General features: G+C 39.1%; 2 long non-coding RNA genes across 4 annotated transcripts in view; one reads left to right on the top strand and one right to left on the bottom strand.

The window, feature by feature from the left end:
- The window catches only part of LOC132660206 (uncharacterized), an 81,587-nt gene that overhangs the window by 43,260 nt on the left and 23,009 nt on the right, over positions 1-15,318 (bottom strand). The window contains exon 2 of one of the 2 annotated variants that reach the window (XR_009601528.1): positions 12,346-12,517. This is a non-coding gene — a long non-coding RNA (uncharacterized LOC132660206). Of the gene's footprint in view, positions 1-12,166; positions 12,518-15,318 lie in introns of those variants that run through there. The other variant, XR_009601529.1, reaches the window with a different exon arrangement.
- The window catches only part of LOC121820187 (uncharacterized), a 69,478-nt gene that overhangs the window by 38,819 nt on the left and 15,341 nt on the right, over positions 1-15,318 (top strand). The gene's annotated exons all lie outside the window — the stretch shown is intronic.

The raw sequence follows: 15,318 nt of genomic DNA, 5'->3' as shown, positions 1-15,318 counted from the left end.
AAAGTCTGAGCTTTGCCCTGTGCCCTACAATTCAGTCTCATCTCCTCCTCAGGCTTAATGACACTTGCTTTATGTATGTACCTTCCAGCTCTGAACTCTAGCTCTGTCTTAACTGGACTGTTACCTGGACCACAGAGCAAGGCTGGCAAGGATTCCTAACATCAGTCACTTCATGCCTATTCCCCATGTTTGCTGAAGCTATTTGTGTGCTTCCAGATTCCAGGGAATCTCTAGATACAGGACAAGCATTGAAATTAAGGGAAAGAGAGTAACAGGGAGCACCTTGTCCCAGTCAATTTCCCCTGTGAATGCTGGGGGAGAAATTACTGAAAGGAAGTTCTTCTATCAGCACTGACAAGTATTCTTAAGGGAAGAGGAGGCTTGGGTGATAGATGAGACGGATGTTCACAAGAAGTAAAACAAGACTGAATAGCAAGTGCATCTCTTTCACTTGGCTCCTTTCATAGACAAGAAAATGGAGGACCAACAATATAAATTGACTTGACCAATATCACTCTGGTTAAAACAGAGTAAAGTTGGAATCAGCATCTTGCTTCCTGGCTGCTACAGTTTTCTCCACCTTCATCCTTTCAACAAGCATTCATTGAGTGTCTATTCTAGGGCATGTTATTACGATTTACCAATTCCTGGGTGTATCATAGGTGCTTCCCTGCTGGCTGAGACAGTAAAAAATCTGACTCCAATACAGGAGACCAAGTTCAATCCCTGGGTTGGTAACATCCCCCGGGAAAGGAAATGGCTACCCATTGCATTGTTCTTGCCTAAGAAATTCCATGGACAGAGGAGTCATGTGGACTATGGTCCATGGGTTTGCAACGAGTTAGACATTCCTGAGCAACTATCACTTCACTAGAAAGATACAAAAGAAATATAACAAAGAGTAGCCATTTTAAGGGACATTGATCTGGTTTTTTAAAAAGGAAATATTTTAAAATATTAAGTACTTTTAAAATATGAAGTATTTTAAAATAATACAAGGCTATTTATGCTTGTGGGGTAATAGAAATACATGTAATAAATTTTCATGGGAATTCAGAAAGAACAACCATCAAATTGGGCTGTGATTCTCAAGAAAGACATGTTGGATGGTACAGATATTAAACAGAAAGACAAGATAAGATTTAGATCCTTTGACAGGAATGAGAAAGGATTTTTAAGTAGGAGAAACTGAAGTTTGTTGGCGATTTAGAAGAGAAGGCCATATCATTTGTGTGGGACACATTATAGAAAGCCTTTGGAAAAAGCAATCAAAAGTGTACAGTAGGCACTGGGGAACCATTGGTGTTTAGCAGGAGAGTAGTGAAGAGTCAGGCACGACTGAGCGACTTCACTTTCAATTTTCACTTTCATGCATTGGAGAAGGAAATGGCAACCCACTCCAGCGTTCTTGCCTGGAGAATCCCAGGGATGGGGGAGCCTGGTGGGCTGCCATCTATGGGGTCACACAGAGTCAGACACGACTGAAGCGACTTAGCAGCAGCAGCAGCAGCAGTGATGATCAAGGTCCTTTTGGGTAGTTCACCTGGTAAAGAATCCACCTGCAATTCAGGAGACCCTGGTTTGATCCCTGGGTCAGGAAGTTCCCCTGGAGAAGGGATAGGCTACCCACTCCAGTATTCTTGCCTGGAAAATTTCATGAACAAAGGAACCTGGTGGGCTACAGTCCATGGGATTACAAAGAGTCAGACACACAGTCATAAGCAGAGCAATGCTTTAGGAAGACTAATCTGGTAAAGCTGGGATGGGAGGCAGTGGGAGTGGAGGGAGAGAATGAGAGCTCAGAATTGATGACAAGCTACCAGGTCATTAAAATAGCATCTAATTATAGAAGATTCTTACAGAAAGTTAATTATGTCATTTTCAAATACTTAGAGTAAAGTGATCTCAAGACAAAAACAGAACTGTCACCTTTGGACCTGACAAATCTGCTGAAGCCAAGAATTGAGATTGTGTGTTTCTATCATGAAACTTTTATAGAAATGGATAAAGGTAATGCTCAAAAATCATTTGTTCTCAGATTAAGCAAACCGCTTTCTCCCCAAACAAAACATTTTATCGATAATTTGTGTTCACATCTCTTTCACAGCTGGCACAAAGTTAAACAAGACTAGTTTATGCTAACATAACTAAAAATTCTCCGTGAGTATATTCTAGATTAATAAGCATTTGTTACTCTTTCAAGAGTTTAAAGATACAAATAATATTAAAAACAACAATGAAAGATAGAAAAATGAAGTTCAGTCCCAATTCCACTTCAGCACCAGCTGTTTCTCCTTTTCCCGTGTCCTTTTTTTTCCAGGCTTTGTTTGTGTGCTGCTGTGTCTCTTTTTACAATGGTGAAACCATTTATCCATAAAAAGATGTAGTAAAATTGACTCCCTTTGCCCTTAACGTAATTATCCCATTGTATTAAATAAGAACTGTTGGTTCTTATCGGCAATATGAAATGGATGGAAAGTTGGTTTCCCTGACTCTGAGCTCTTCAAAGTAAAGATCACATGGTTTGGAATCTCACACAAAAAGCCTGTTTAAATACAGCAACTCTGTCGCTAACTGTCTTCTGCTCCAACTAGCTGACTAAATGATGAAAGGTAACAGCTGCAGTACTTTCTTTGTGTGTTCCTTGTGTGTCTGTGTTTTAATTGCCAAGTTAGCCACTAATCTCTCTAGCGAGTTAACAGTGGTTATATTTTACAGAAAAAATTATCTACATCTCTTCGTATGGATTTTAAAGAAATTAAACTCTGGCTGTTTATTACTAATATATTTTTGAGATCAAGTCATCATTATTGGAAAGGAATGTTGTAATATTTACTCTGTTAATGTTTGAATACAGCTACATTCAGATTCTAGTTATAGATTGGATTGTGTGCCATGGTTCACTTGTTACCAATCAAGTCATTATCCCCAATGAACCGGATTTGCTTGCCTGGAGGCAATGTTCTAGGATGTACTACATTTATTCAGAGGTTTTTGGTTTGTATATTTTAATAACCCTTGTTAGCAAAGCGTGAAACTTGAAAGTTGTCCAAATTCACTACCAAAATGTAGCTAGAGCTCCAATTTAGTGATGAAAGTAGAAAAAGGTCTTGATTCTCAATGACCTTCTGTCTCGATTTACACAAATTTGCATATGCATTATGACCTTCACTTTTGAGTTACAGAAGCTGAAATGAAATTAGGTAATATTGTTTTCATCAATTGAATGCATGATATGAAAATAAAAGTAAATTCCAAAAAGGCAAAAATTAGTTAAAATGCTTGATATAATTTCATCACAGTAAATGTCCAATAACATTATATCTGCCATGAAGATTATTTTACGGCTAAAATGATTTTTGTGATATTTTTAAGGAACTAAAATCCATTTTCATAGTTCCAGATTTATTCCATTAACTGATATTCCATGTGATGCTTATGCCATAAGATCCAGAGCAAAAATGATTGGTGCAAAATATATAGTTGTTATTATAGTAATGATCTCCACTAAGGATTACAGTGCTCACTATTTTACCTAAAGTTGGGGAGGAGATCAGTATTTCATACAAACACATTTTTGGCCACAAGTTAATTTTTATTGTCTCTTGCTTTTTTAAATTAAATGCCCTCTGACTGAAAAGTGTTTCTCTGTAATAATTAGTAGTAATAAAATAAATGTATATCAGAAAATTTTCCACAAAGTTTATCTCAGTATATTCTCAAAGTCTTGGGAGGTAGTAATTATCGTTATATTTTTTGACGGGTCAGGATATTGAAAGCCAAATGAAATAAAAGTCTTTTTAATTCTTATAACAAGTCAGTGGAAAACCCATATTTTGAGTTCATGGCTGGCTTCCCAGTACATTATTCTTTCCATCAGCCATGTATATCATGTGCTGATTGCAATGGAGCAAGATTGAAAGTCCCCCAAAAGGTTACCTTAAAACTGTTTTTATTGCTTCAGCCAAAGTATTTTGTCATAGTCAAATGCAGTGATTCACAGTCACGTGCTCACTCTGCATTGGTCCACCAGTGCTTTGCTTGGCACAGTTTTAAAGCTCTCACTTCTAAGTGGAAACATGTGCCCTCCCTCATCTTCTGTGTGCGCTCTGCCCTCATCCAGTACCCGCCCTCTCACCCGGATGCTGCCACATCTAATGAGCTTGCAATTATTTTTAAACTTCTTTCCATGAGGTGATATCTGCATACCAGCTAAAGGGGAGAATGTAATCCATCTTGCAGAAGTTAAACCATGGGTCATGTGAAGAGCAGGAGGTGGTAAGAAAGGAATATTTGATGAAACTCTCCATAGAAATGTCAAATTCAGTATCACATTTCTATCTGACTCCAGATTTTAGAGTTCAAGATGTTTGTGCTAGAACCAATCAGTGGAATCAGTTCAAGTTTGGAGAAATATTTCTTCCAGATTAACAAAGAAAGAAAGAAAAAAAAAAACCAAATAAAGAGAGAGAGTGAAGCAAGAGGGAAAAATAGAGGGGAAAGAGAAGAAATGGAGAGAGAAAAGAGAAGAAAAGAAAAAGATGAAGAGAAAAAAGAAGGAAAAAGGGAGGGCAGGTCTTTTTGTGTATGCAAGTTTTCCTGCTCTTAAAATAATAATAATAGTGGCTTAAATTAATAACAAATTGGACCACTGAAGATAGTTCTGATTCTGGGTAAAGAATCAATAAGCTTCATCTGACCAGTGGCCATAATTGGCAAATTCCTACCAGAGGTTCGGTTCAGTTCAGTTCAGTTCAGTTCAATTGCTCAGTCATGTCCAACTCTTTGCGACCCCATGAATCGCAGCACGCCAGGCCTCCCTGTCCATCACCATCTCCTGGAGTTCACTCAGACTCACGTCCATCGAGTCAGTGATGCCATCCAGCCATCTCATCCTCTGTCGTCCCCTTCTCCTCCTGCCCCTAATCCCTCCCAGCATCAGAGTCTTTTCCAATGAGTCAACTCTTCGCATGAGATGGCCGAAGTACTGGAGTTTCAGCTTTAGCATCATTCCTTCCAAAGAAATCCCAGGGCTGATCTCCTTCAGAATGGACTGGTTGGATCTCCTTGCAGTCCAAGGGACTCTCAAGAGTCTTCTCCAGCACCACAGTTCAAAAGCATCAATTCTTCAGTGCTCAGCCTTCTTCACAGTCCAACTCTCACATCCATACATGACCACAGGAAAAACCATAGCCTTGACTAGACAGACCTTAGTCGGCAAAGTAATGTCTCTGCTTTTGAATATACTATCTAGGTTGGTCATAACTTTTCTTCCAAGGAGTAAGCGTCTTTTAATTTCATGGCTGCAGTCACCATCTGCAGTGATTATGGAGCCCCAGAAAATAAAGTCTGACACTGTTTCCACTGTTTCCCCATCTATTTCCCATGAAATGATGGGACTGGATGCCATGATCTTAGTTTTCTGAATGTTGAGCTTTAAGCCAACTTTTTCACTCTCCTCTTTTACTTTCATCAAGAGGCTTTTTAGCTCCGCTTCACTTTCTGCCATAAGGGTGGTGTCATCTGCATATCTGCATATTGATATTTCTCCTGGCAATCTTGATTCCAGCTTGTGTTTCTTAAGTACCAATGGGTAAAAATGTGATCAAAGAATATATATATATATATATATATATATATATATATAGTACATTTAATATATATATTTAAGAGTATATTTAATATATATTCCTATTGAAGAACAACAAAACTACACATGAGAGAACATTTGGACAACTGTCCACATAGTTGTTAGGCGCAGTTGCCTGAGTCCATCTGAGCTAAGGAAGGAACATTACACTGCTCTGCCCCTTTGCTGACATTTGAAATTTTTTCAGTTTGGGGTTATCATAAATACAGGTGTGGCTTCTATAAATATTCTCATATAAATCTTTGTAGACATATATATATTTCTCTTGGAAAATACCTGAGAGCAGAATTACTGGGTCATGGCATAGCTGCATGTTTAATTTTATAGGAAAACAAATAGTTTTCCAAAGTGGTTGTATCATTATATACTCCTACCAGCAATGAATGGAAAATGCAATTGCTTCTTAATTCCTCACAAATATTTGAGATTATCAACTTTTTAATTTCTACTCTTCAGAATTGGAGTGAAATGATATCACACTATGGTTTTAGTTCATATTTCTTGATGACTGAGGATGTTGAACAACTTTTCAAGTACACATTAGATTTTGTATATTTTCTTTTGTTAAGTGTTCAAGTCTTGTCTCCGCTCCTTTTAAAACAGCAAAACCAATTTAAAAAAAAAAAACAAACCTTTTTGTAGGACAGATTTATATTCCATGGATATAAGTCCTTAGTCATATATGTTAAGTCAAGTCAGTGATATCCCATTCCATATTTTTAGAATTTTTTTGATGAACAAGAGCTTTAAACATCCCCATGGAAAAGAAATGCAAAAAAGCAAAATGGCTGTCTGAGGAGGCCTTACAAATAGCTAGGAAAAGACAAGAAGTGAAAGGCAAAGGAGAAAAGGAAAGAGATAAGCATCTGAATGCAGAGTTCCAAAGAATAGCAAGGAGAGATAAGAAAGCCTTCCTCAGCGATCAATGCAAAGAAACAGAGGAAAAGAACAGAATGGGAAAGACTAGAGATCTCTTCAAGAAAATTAGAGATACAGAGGGAACATTTCAGGCAAAGATGGGCTCAATAAGGGACAGAAATGGTAGGGACCTGACAGAAGCAGAAGATATTAAGAAGAGGTGGCAAGAATACACAGAAGAACTGTATAAAAAAGATCTTCACGACCAAGATAATCACGATGGTGTGATCACTCACCTAGAGCCAGACATCCTGGAATGTGAAGTCCAGAGGGGCTTAGAAAGCATCTCTACAAACAAAGCTAGTGGAGGTGACGGAATTCCAGTTGAGCTATTTCAAATCCTGAAAGATGATGCTGTGAAAGTGCTGCACTCAATATGCCAGCAAAGTTGGAAAACTCAGCAGTGGCCACAGGACTGGAAAAGGTCAGTTTTCATTCCAATCCCAAAGAAAGGCAATGCCAAAGAATGCTCAAACTACCACACTCATCTCACATGCTCATAAGGTAATGCTCAAAATTCTTCAAGCCAAGCTTCAGCAATACATGAACCGTGAACTTCCAGATGTTCAAGCTGGTTTTAGAAAAGGCAGAGGAACCAGAGATCAAATTGCCAACGTCTGCTGGATCATTGAAAGAGCAAGAGAGTTCCAGAAAAAGATCTATTTCTGCTTTATTGAATATGCCAAAGCCTTTGACTGTGTGGATCACAATAAACTGTGGGAAATTCTGAAAGAGATGGTAATACCAGACCACCTGACCTGCCTCTTGAGAAACCTATATGCAGGTCAGGAAGCAACAGTTAGAACTGGACATGGAACAACAGACTGGTTCCAAATAGGAAAAGGAGTACGTCAAGGCTGTATACTGTCACCCTGCTTACCTTACATGCAGAGTACATCATGAGAAACGCTGGACTGGAAGAAGCGCAAGCTGGAATCAAGATTGCTGGGAGAAATAGCAATTACCTCAGATATGCAGATGACACCACCCTTATGGGAGAAAGTGAAGAACTAAAAAGCCTCTTGATGATAGTGAAAGAGGAGAGTGAAAAAGTTGGCTTAAAGCTCAACATTCAGAAAATGAAGATCATGGCATCTGGTCTCATCAGTTCATGGGAAATAGATGAGGAAACAGTGGAAACAGTGTCAGACTTTATTTTGGGGGGCTCCAAAATCACTGCAGATGGTGCCGTGAGATTAAAAGATGCTTACTCCTTGGAAAGAAAGTTATGACCAACCTAGATAGCATATTCAACAGTAGAGACATTACTTTGCCAACAAAGGTACATCTAGTCAAGGCTATGGTTTTTCCAGCGGTCATACATGGATGTGAGAGTTGGACTGTGAAGAAAGCTGAGTGCCAAAGAATTGATGCTTTTGAACTGTGGTGCTGGAGAAGACTCTTGAGAGTCCCTTGGACTGCAAGGAGATCCAACCAGTCCATCCTAAGGGAGATGGGTGTTCTTTGGAAGGAATGATGCTAAAGCTGAAACTCCAGTACTCTGGCCATCTCATGCAAAGAGTTGGCTCATTGGAAAAAACCCTGATGCTGGGAGGGATTGGGGGCAGGAAGAGAAGGGGACGACAGAGATGAGATGGCTGAATGGCATCACTGACTCGATGAACATGGGTTTGGGTAAACTCTGGGAGTTGGTGATGCACAGGAAGGCCTGGCATGCTGCGATTCATGGGATCGCAAGAAGTTGGACACGACTGAGCGACTGAACTGGGCCGAACTGAACTGAGTCTTATACAAGTACCTCACAGTTCTGATTACTATAGTTTTATAGCAAGGCATGAAATATGATGTATATTTACCTTCTTGCTTCTTCTTTTCAAATTTGTTTTGGCTATTGTTACTTTGAATCTGCACATAAGTTTTGGAATCTGTTTGTCAACTTTGGGGGAAAAAAATCCTCCTTGGACTTTGACTGGGATTATACTGATTCTATAGATCAATTTGGGGAGAATTAAAATCTTAATGTTGTCCACTATTCCAGCTCATAAATATGGTGTATTTTTCCATCCTTCTATTAAATAAGTCTGCTTTTATTTCTCTCAACAATGCTTTGTAGTTTTTAGTATAATGTGCTTAGTCACTCAGTTGTGTGACTCTTTGTGACCCCATGGACTGTAGCCCTCCAGGCCCCTCTGCCCAGGGGTATTCTACAGGCCAGATTACTGGAGTGGATAACCATTCCCTTCTTCCAGGGGATCTTCCCAACCCAGGGATCAAACCCAGGTCTCCTGCACTGCAGGCAAATTCTTTACTATCTGAGCCACCAGGGAAGCCCTCTTGGTATAAATGTCTTATATTTTACTTTGGAAAATTCAGTTATTTGCATTTGTGTTCTTTAATAATATTATGTGGAATTACTTTCTTAAATTTTATTTTAAATTATTTTCTATTAGACAATAGCATTGATTTTTGAATATTGAACTTGTATTCTAAGTGAACTTGCCAAGTTTGCTTTAGTTCTAGCAGTTGTTTTTTTTTTTTCTTTTTGAGGAATCCCTTAATATTTTTCACATGTCATCTATAAATAAAAATAGATTTATGTGTTAGTTGCTCAGTCATGTCCAACTCTTTGTGACCTCATGAACTGTATAGTCCACCAGGTTCCTCTGTCCATGGACTCCTCCAGGCAGTAATACTGGAGTGGGTAGCCATTCACTTCTCTAGGGGATCTTCTCAACCCAGGGACTGAACCCAGGTCTCCTGCATTGCAGACAGATTCTTTACCATTTGAGCCACCAGGGAAGCCTGATTTTATCATAAGGGATTTAAAAATTATGAGTTCAATTTGTACATGAATTAGATTATTTTTACCACTGAGGATGCTATTAACCAGGCTTCCCTGGTGGCTCAGATGGTAAAGAATCTGACTGCAATGCGGGAGACCTGGGTTCTATCCCTGAGTTGAGAAGATACCCTGAAGAAGAGAATGGCTACCCACTCCAGTATTCTTGCCTGGAAAATTCCATGGACAGAGGAGCCTGGTAGGCTACAGTCCATGTGGTTGCAAAGAGTTGGACACAACTTAGCAATTGAGCATGCAGGCATACTATATATATTAATATTATACTCCATGATAATGCTTAGTAGTATTTCACTGTATGAATTCATCAATCAATGGGCATTCAATTATTTCTACTTTTATTGTTTATGAATGATATTGTTATAACAGTCATGTAAAAGTCTCAATGTGAACATACATTTAATTGCTTACTTTATTGCATAAGAAAGGCATTGCTGAGTTGGATGATAAATGCATGTTTAAATTTGACATTGCCATACTGTTCTCCAAAGTTACTGCAACGTTCTGCATGCCCACTGTATGAGAGTTCCAGTTGCTCTACATTTCCCGTTGGCACTTGGTATTGCCAGTCCTCTTATGCTTAGCCATTTGAGTAAGCAGGTAGTAGAATTTCACTGTGGTTTTAACTTGTTTCCCTGAAATGACTACATAGGCGTATAATTTCATATGCCTATTTGCCACCTGTATATCTCCTTTTGTGAAGAATTTGTTCAAATCTTTTGCCAAACTTTTCATTGTGTTTGTCTGCTTGCTATGGGATTGTAGGAATTCTATATAGATTCTGGACACAAGCCCTTTGACAGACATATGCTTTGCAAGTATTTTCTTTCAATCTACAGCTTGCCTTTTTATTTCCTTCAGTCAGTGCATCTTTCTGAGAGCATAAGTTTTTAATTTCGTTCCTGTACATTTTATCAGTGTGATCCTTTACAACCAGTACTTTGTATGACCTATTTAATAAATCTTTGATTAACTCAATATCACAAAGATTTTCTCCTCTGCATTTATGCATTAGTTTTATTACTCTTGTACTGTGTTCTAAGATCCATTTTAATTCATTTTTGCTTATAATATGTGGCAAGGGTCAGGGTTAAATTTTTAAATCCTTAGAGTTATACAATTGTTTCAACACATTTATTTAAAAGGTTATCCGTCCCATATTGAATTACCTTGGCATCTTTTTTGAAAATCCATTGATCATGTTAGTGTCAGTCTATTTCTGAATTCTATTCATTCCATTGTCTAACTTTATATCAGTACCATATTTTCTTGAATACTGTAGCTTTATAATAAATTTTGAAATTAGGTAGTGTACGTCCTCCAGCTTCACTCTTCATAAGTAAAGTCTGATCTCCTGAATATATAGTAGCTCTTAGAAATCAAGATTAAGAAACTACAAATCATAGAAATGAACAAAGGGCATGAACAAAAAGTTCACAAAAAAATAAATTCAAATGTCTCTGAAAGTTATGACGTATGTTATCACATTTGTAATGAGATCAAATATTAAAACTATTCTAACGTTATCAGTTTTAATATTTGATCTCATTACAAATGTGATAACATACATCATAACTTTCAGAGACATTTGACATTTGGATTAGACAAACCGAAAGTTTGACACACTGTCTTGGCAAAAAAGTAGAGAACCACGGACTCTTATATTTTACTAAAGGGAGAAAAAAAAATTGTAATTCCTTAAGGAAAGAAGACTGGAAATATCAACATTACAAATGCATTAACTCTTTAAGTTAGGAAACCAGAAACCAGAATCTAGCTTTAGTTACATCTGTACCCAAACAAAAAAAGGGCTTCCATTTGGCACTAGTGGTAAAGAACCCACCTGCCAATACAGGAGACATAAGAGATGTGGCTTTGATCCCTGGGTTGGGAAGATTCCCTGGAGGAGGACATAACAACCCACTCTAGCATTTTTGCCTGGGAAATCCTATGGACAGAGGAGCCTGGTAGGCTACGATCCATAGTGTTGCAAAGAGTTGGACATGACTGAGGCAACTCGGCATGCACATGTACCCAAGGAAAATAGAATATGCAAAAGGATGCCTCTTGCAGCATTGTTTGTAATAAAAAAGACTAGAAATCATGCAAGAGTACAGCATCTGGGAGACTGGTTGACTGAAATGAAAACACTTACATACTGAAATATGATGCAGCTGTCAAAAAGAACGAGGAAGATTTCTATATACTGCTCTGGGGAAACCTATAATTAATTAATTAAATTACATATAGGTGTTAAATAGAAATATCTAGGTACATATACTTATATGTATAATTTAATTAATTAATTTTTGGCTGTGCTGGGTCTTCATTGCTACACATATTCTTTCTCTAGTTGCAGCGAGCAGAGGCTACTCCTTAGTTGTGATGCATGGACTGCGATTATTTCTCTTGTTGCAGAGCACAGGTTCTAGGTGTGGGGGCTTCAGCAGTCTCGGCTTGAGGAGTTAGTTGCTCTATGGCATTGATCTTCTCTGACAAGGGATCCAACCTGTGCCCCCTTCACTGCCATGTGGATTCTTAGTGACTGGACAGCCAAGGAGGTCCTCTACAATGTATTTTTAAATGAAAAAAAAATAGTGAAATATAGAAGAATAAGCTTGAACTTTCATATCAGAAATAGAAGTATGAGAATATTTACTCATATATGCATAAAATATAAAGCTAAACAGAATAAAAGGTAAGCAGAAATTCAGTGATAACTTATAGTGAGGGGGGAGAAAGTGGTGGATGGGGACAGAGAAAAGTGACATTACCCAGTGTACTTTTGTATAGTTTTGATTTTTGAGCCATGTTCAAATACAATTTTTTGAAAGGAAAATAAACTCAAGAACACACAGGGAAATATTATAAAAATGCTGTAATACAATAACATACTCAAGCTTCTGCCTTGCTAGATGTGGTTTGGTGGGGTGGTAGCATGTGGGGAAATCTCGCCTACCAGAAACGCAGGGCAGGGGCTGGGGGGCTTGGTGTTCACAGGGGTGGTGTCCAGGCACCAAGCCATTCTGAACAGTTGGAGGGTTAGCCCAGTTTATCTTGGCCCCACGCATGGTCTGATTCCACTCATTGTCTTGGCTCTCTTCAATGGTAACTCCGGTCATGGAATTGTCCTGGGAAAAGAAGTAATAGGTTATACAGACCAGCTTCCTTTCCCTGTAACCTGGCTCTATGAAGGTTCAGGGGAAACATTAGCAAGTGTTTCCATCACTTTTCTTTGAAAGGCCTTTCTATAATTACCTTCTGTCTCTCAGGAAGACAGTTCCATTGCACCTAATCTAAATTTGGGTTTCCTAATTCCATTGCATATCTTATGAAAATAGTTTGAAAAATGCAAACACTCATTCTCTCCACTGATGTTTCAAGGAGGCAAAGATTCTGAACGGATTCTTCTAACCAGAGCTTAAGTTGGATATGGATGCATGCTCTCAGCCATCACTCTTGGAAAACTCAGAGATACAGGGCAGAGGGGATGCCCTTGCTGCTTGCTCAAGCAGACTAATCTTTCTGGGCATTCAAACTCAATAGTCACTGCTTCTGGAGTCTCCGTTCAGCTTTGACCCCAGCATCACCTTTTAATAGGCCATACCTTCTATTATTCATAACAGTGGAGGACTGCATTGGAGTTGAAAAAATGTACTACTATCCCAGGATGAGGAATGAATGCACCTGGGGCCAGATAAAAGTGCCATCTGCCTAGACTCACATTATACAGCAGAGAAAGGACCCTCATCGCCCTTCCCTTCCTCTTTATGTACCAGTGATTTGAAGGGAACCATGAGTAATACACATATGTCCCCTGTGCAAATCTGAAAGCATTTGGTTTAGGTGATGTGAGTGTGACCAACACGAAAGCCAGGAGTATTATTTTTATGGCTGTTCCCTCAGTTCAGTTCAGTCGCACAGTCATGTCTGACTCTTTGTGAGACCCCATGGACTGCAACACACCAGGCTTCCTGTCCATCACCAACTCCCAGAGCTTGCTCAAACTCATGTCCATTGAGTTGGTGATGCCATCCAAACATCTTATCCTCTGTCGTCCCCTTCTCCTGCCACCTTCAATCTTTCCCAGCATCAGGGTCTTTTCCAATGAGTCAGTTCTTCACATCAGGTGGCCAAAGTATTGAAGTTTCAGCTTCAGCATCAGTCTTTCCAATAAATAGTCAGGACTGATCTCCTTTAAGATGGACTGGTTGGATCTCCTTGCAGTCCAAGGGACTCTCAAGAGTCTTCTCCAACACCACAGTTCAAAAGCATGAATTCTTTGGGGCTCAGTTTTCTTTACAGTCCAACTCTCACATCCATACATGACCACTGGAAAAATCAGAGCTTTGACTAGATGTACCTTTGTTGGCAAAGTAATGTCTTTGCTTTTTAATATGCTGTCCAGGTTGGTCGTAGCTTTTCTTCCAAGGAGCAAGAGTCTTTTAATGTCATAGGTGCAATCACCATCTGCAGTGATTTTGGAGCCCAAAAAAAATAAAGTCTGACACTGTTTCCATTGTTTCCTCATCTATTTGCTATGAAGTGATGGGACTGGATGCCATGATCTTCGTTTTCTGAATGTTGAGCTTTAAGCCAACTTTTTCACTCTCCTCTTTCACTTTCATCAGGAGCCTTTTTAGTTCTTCTTCACTTTCTGCCATAAGGGTGGTGTCATCTGCATATCTGAGGTTATTGATATTTCTCCCAGCAATCTTGATTCCAGCTTGTGGTTCTTCCAGCCCAGTGTTTCTCATGATGTACTCTGCATATAAGTTAAATAAGCAGGGTGACAATATACAGCCTTGACGTACTCCTTTTCCTATTTGGAACCAGTCTGTTGTTTCATGTCCAGTTTTAACTGTCCCTTCTTCACCTACACACAGATTTCTCAAGAGGCAAGTCAGGTGATCTGATATTCCCATCTCTTATTTTCCACAGTTTGTTGTGATCCACACAATCAAAGGCTTTGGCATAGTCAATAAAGCAGAAGTAGATGTTTTTCTGGAACTCTCTCACTTTTTTGATGATCCAATGAATGTTAACAATTTGATCTCTGGTTCCTCTGGCTTTTCTAAATCCAGCTTGAACATCTGGAAGTTCACGATTCACATACTGTTGAATCCTGGCTTGGAGAATTTTGCGCATTACTTTGCTAGCATGTGAACTGTGTGCAATTGTGCGGTAGTTTGAGCATTCTTTGGCATTGCCCTTCTTTGGGATTGGAATGAAAACTGACCTTTTCCAATCCTGTGGCCACTGCTGAGTTTTCCAAATTTGCTGGCATATTGAGTGCAGCACTTTAACAACATCTTTTAACATTTGAAATAGCTCAACTGGAATTCCATCACCTCCACTAGCTTTGTTTGTAGTGACCACTTGACTTCATATTCCATAATGTCTAGCTCTAGATGAGTGATCACACCATCGTGGTTATCAGAAGCAGAAGATACTAAGAGGTGGCAAGAATACACAGAAGAACTGTACAAAAAGATCTTCATGACCTTCCTTCAGGAAAAGTGAAGAGAGGAATAGAAGCTCTTCCCTAAACAATTGGACAAGAGACCAAGAGCATAAAGAGGGAAGCACAATGAAAATACATGTGTAACTCAGGTGTGTAAGGTCTCTCTGCCACCCAGTTTACACAACCTATAGCTCCTTTCTACTTAAAATGTGGTCTACAGACCAGCAGCATCAGCATCTCTAGGCAGCTTGTTAGAAATGCAGAGTCTCAGGCCCTCCCTCATTCCCTCTGGATGGGAATATGCATTTTAACAAGATCTCCAGGTGGTTCAAATGCACATTAAACTTCAGAAGTACTCTCCTGACCTGCAGATGTAAGTAGAATGGTATCTCCCTCTCACTTGAGCTCTTGCTTTCAGCTACTCTTCCTCTGTACTTTAGACACCTCCCAGGCTTGGAGTCAGAATGA

Source organism: Ovis aries, chromosome 8, assembly GCF_016772045.2.
Source record: "Ovis aries strain OAR_USU_Benz2616 breed Rambouillet chromosome 8, ARS-UI_Ramb_v3.0, whole genome shotgun sequence".
NCBI lineage: Eukaryota > Metazoa > Chordata > Mammalia > Artiodactyla > Bovidae > Ovis > Ovis aries.
Note: the sequence above shows the minus strand (reverse complement) of the source record. Positions and strands in the feature narration are given on the sequence as shown.